The following is a 4,837-nucleotide window of genomic DNA, read 5'->3' as shown; positions in this document are numbered from 1 at the left end:
GCGATGCCAGCGACCAGCGCCACGGAGGCAGAGCACGCGGGCGTCGGAGCTAACGGCGAACCAAGCTGCCACGACCAGCACGCGTGCATCGCCTCCGCATCCCGTACGTGGATTCCGGAAGACCTGACGCTGAACTGCGCGCGCCGGTCCTCGGAGCGTAGAGTCCCCACTCAGGTCGTAGCCGTCCTCGAAGCTATTGCAGGTGGGTAGTCGGATCTGCGTCGAGCATTTCTCGTTGCTGCACGAGAGGGCAATTCCATGGCACTGGTGTTCCTCCTGCTGCAGAAGCGAGCGAGAGGACGTGGACTGGCTGCAAGCTGATCTTGGAGGGGGTAAGAGGTCCTGGACACCCAGCAAAAATGGGCCTGCTACTATGGCGATTGCAACTTGCAGCTATGTTGTTCTCATCTCCTTCAATCCATTGAGGAGAAGGGATGGTGAGTCCGGGAGCAGCGGCGGACGCCGGCCTCCCGTTCAAGCCCTGGAGCAGCGGCGGGAACCGACGCTCCTATGCACGTCTATAGCAGCAGCGGGCGCCAGCGCTCCCGTTCCGGCCTAGAGCCACTCCGGCCGGCGACGCTCTGTTTGAGCAGCAGGGAACGGCGGCGCCACTGTTCATGCAACATAGAGAAGAACACGGGGAGGAGGGCACGGATTCGATCCAATCGGAGGGGCAAAATGGGTAGTTTAGGTGCTATGTAAAATGGAAATTACAAAGAATTCGTGAGACAAAAAAAAGAGGAGAAATCTCTCATTTCAAAACAACTTGCACACTCAATGTCATATTTCGAAAGGCTTACGAATTTAATATTAGAAAGAAGTGAGCGCATGTATTCGATATCAAATATTAAAATTTCTCACACAGAGTGCGTCAGCAAGCCTTAGCATATTTAACTAAGTATGTCTTCTCTTGGCCAGTTCTTTGTGAATAGCATTTTCAAACCATTCAATTCCCATGAAGATGTTGAGACTATATTTCTAAGAGACACTTTATATTCCTAAATGGCTCTATATAATACATGGCCTTCTCTTCTAATGATTATCATCTTCTCAATCCTCCAAGGTTAGTAATATGGAATCAGAGCAAGGATTAGAGTTAGGATTAGACTAATTAATCCACCCAAGATCCATTTTTTCCTTGGATTTCTACCTATGCAGCCACACGTTTGCGGCTCGTGCCCATATTCGGGCTGTGCGGGTGCGCGGCCCGTCGCCGCCCCGTTTCTTCTTCCGGCGGCCGTCGCTGCCCCATCGTCGCGCAAGCCCCCAGGAGCTCCGTGCCCCCTCCACCGTTGCGGCCTCCCTCCGCAGCCATCCTCGCGGATCTCCGCCATCGCGGATCCTCTGCTCGTCGGCTGCCACGGTCCTCTGCTCGTCGGCCGCCACAACCCTCCATTGGCCTGCAGATCGAGCACCGCCTGGCCCTCTGCTGCGTCCATTCGCCTAGTGATCGAGCGCAGCCTGGCCTGCAGATCGAGAGCCGCCTGAAGAAAACAGAGGAAGCAGATTCGTCTCTGGTGCCTGTCGCGGCGCCCCTATACATCCGCCCCTCAAGGATTTGATTCGCCCTGCTGGTTGCTGAAGGAAAACAGAGGAAGCACGTGTTGTTGTCCCCATCTGCCATCTCCTGCTGCTGGTCTGCAATTTCTGTAAGGCATCCCCTGTTGGTTTCTCGCTGCTGCTCCACTGCATCCTCACGGTGGTACCTCTCCTCTCTTGCTGTTTTCGTTGCTCTTGGTCATATTCTAGTAGTCTCAACCATGGCACAAATTAATACAATTGTCATCAATACCACTTTAGATGGCCAGAATTATCCAGAATGGGCTTTTTTGTTGAGACTGCATTGAGGGGTCATGGTCTGTGCTTCCATTTAACTGATGATCCTCCTACTGTAGTGGCTGATCCTAGCAATGCTAATGCAGTCCAACCATGGGAAATCAATGATGGGAAAGTCATGGCTGCTATGGTTAATAGTGTTAAGCAATCTATGATTATGAGCCTTAGAAAGTTTAGAACAACCAAGGCTATTTGATCTCATTTGAAGGAATGGTATGTTCAGGATAGTGGTGCCCTTTTGCATACCCTCATGCAGCAAACACATGCAATTGAGCAGAATGACATGACCATCGATGAGTATTACTCTGCTTTTGATCGTCTTGTGGGCTCTTTGACTTCTATGATAGGTGATTGTACAGCAGATAACTGTCCAGCACATCAATTTATCGAGAAGTTTTTTGTGTATCGTTTTGTCATGGGAGTCAGAGAAGAGTTTGATTCCCTTCGTAAACGGCTGCTTTATGATTCATCAGATTTGGCCATGACTCGTGCTTTGTCCGATCTTCTTGCTGAGGAGACTCGTCTTCGGTCCATGTCTACACCTCCTATGTCTATGTCTCACATGGTATTGGCAGCTTCTCAGAGGTACAATGCACCACCTAAAGGAACATCTTCAGAACCATGTAAGCATTGTGGCAAGAAAAATCATAGTTCAGAGAATTGCTTCTCTCAGCATCCAGAGGAATTGGTTGATTTTCGTGCACATCGGGCTGCTCGTGCCGCTAGAGGTCGTGGTACTGGTTCTACTCCTAGAGGCTCAGTGTCTATTGCTGCCACTTCACCTATCAGTGCTCCTCAGTCTTCTTGGGTTCTTGATTCAGGGTCTTCTTTTCATGTGACCTCTGACCAATCCCAGCGTGTTGCTAGCAAGCCCGTTGCTGATGGTGCTTCTATTCAGACAGCAGATGGTACATCTTGCTATATCACTCATCAGGGTTCTCTTTGTACTTCTAATTTTTCTGTGCCTAATGTCTCTTTTGTACCTCAACTATCCATGAGTCTTCTTTCAGTTGGACAAATAACAGATCAAAATTGTTTTGTTGGATTTGATGACTCATCTTGTTTTGTTCAGGATCGTCGAACCGGAGATGTGATTGGGACTAGCCATCGACATTGATATTCCCCTTTGTTGACACCAGATTTTGGTAAATCTGTTGTAATCTGAATGATGAAGCAATCGGATGTTGGTATTTGGATAGAGTATCAACATGAAAGCTGATATGCCTTGGCAGTTACCGATAGAGTCAGGAGCATGCAAGTATGTGAAGCCAGTGGGAAGAAAAAGAAAGCAAACATGATTATTAGTAACCTGACCGGATCATATTATTTAATAATGGAGGCAAGGCAAATGAAAATGGAGTTTGCACGTGCATGAGTTCATTGGAATGGCGCGGGGGCTATTTGGTTTATCTGGCTGGGTAATTACGTGATTGGCATGCAAGACAAAATAAAGGGGGCTTCACGGACAAGGTCAGGGCAGCCTGTGCATGGCAAGTTGATTAAAATATAAGGAAGCAAAGGTGCCGCACGGGAAGGAGTCCAGAATATTCTGATTACGCCTGGTGATCGATCTCTGCACGGATGGATCGGCGAGGGACTTAATTAGCAAGAATTCCACGAATAGGAAATTGGAGTCCATGTATTTTAATATTTCCTTTGTTAGTTTAGATTTTACTTGTTAGGCAAGTTGGTTTAGAGTATAAATATGTGCCCCCAGACTCTGTAAAAGGTTTGTCACACGATCAATCAATAAACTCTACTTTTTCTTTGCAATTTACTTTTCTGTCGGCGGCTTCTCTATTTTCTTTTTTCGGCGAGTTCTTTCGAGATGATCAAGGACGCCTCACATTCGAGCGACTTGATCTGCTGGTAAGTTTTCGTTTACCGAGTAAATCTGAGTTTTAGCTTCCGAGCGCATCGTTATTGCTTCGTTCAGATCTATTCAAAAGTTATCGAATTCATCTAGTCTTTGATCTCTGGGGCATCGCTGTTTTCTCGTCTAGATTTATTCACAATTCACCTGGCCCATAATCTGTTTAATTGGCTGTTGGTTCTTTTTCTTTTACGTTAAAAATCTTGCAGAGCCGATTAGATCTATTGTGAGCTTAGCTTTACTCAAACCCACACATTCGTGGTTTTGTGCATAGTTTCTTGGCACGTGTCGGTTTAGATATAGCCGTCTGTTGCTACCAATATCGGCATCTTCTTGCCGATCTCCCGCAGATCGCTTTTAATACTTGTTTATCCCGTTCGATCTGTTGTTTTCTGTATCGGCAGCTCCTTGCCGATACGCTACGTGGGGGTTATTCGGAAATCCAGCCGATACACCCTCGAATTTAACATTTACCGTGTTTACTTGTCAATCAACAGGTCAGATTGACTGGCACGTTTGGTTTGTATTCTGAAGCTTGGCGTGCTCAGTGTCTTCATATTTCAGTGTGTTGATTTTTGTGTCAACACATCTTTTGGCATGCTCGGTCGGACACGAAAGAAGTAGTTGTCAAACTTATCTCAATAGATCAGATTACAATATTGACATTGAAAGCCGATTAGATCTGTTTATGGGCTACATGGTATTGAGATGAATTTGATGTCAACAATTATGATAAAATAGCTGATACGGATACAACTATCGGCTGCACGATGGGACCATAATTGTTTGATTAGGAGTCAGATACTTTCTGTTTGGATATTCTATTGGCTTCCAAATCACGATTTGTCAAATATTAGTCGGCTTATATTGAGTGGCATAATTTTCAACGTGAAACCCAATTTCACGGAGTTGTGGTGGCATGAATCGAATTTTCCCTATATTTTATTAACAAGATTGGCTCATATTTTATTAACAAGATTCGGCCAAGGGAAGTAAAGAAGAAACACTTAAAAATAACATTATTCTATAGTCAGCCGATGACCTTGTAATGAGTGATTGTGCTGACCTACTGTTGTCGGTCAAAACCCACCGGCGAGTAGCGACAGGCAACACGAAGAGCCGGGAAGC

This window comes from Panicum virgatum, chromosome 3N (assembly GCF_016808335.1).
Source record: "Panicum virgatum strain AP13 chromosome 3N, P.virgatum_v5, whole genome shotgun sequence".
NCBI lineage: Eukaryota > Viridiplantae > Streptophyta > Magnoliopsida > Poales > Poaceae > Panicum > Panicum virgatum.
Note: the sequence above shows the minus strand (reverse complement) of the source record.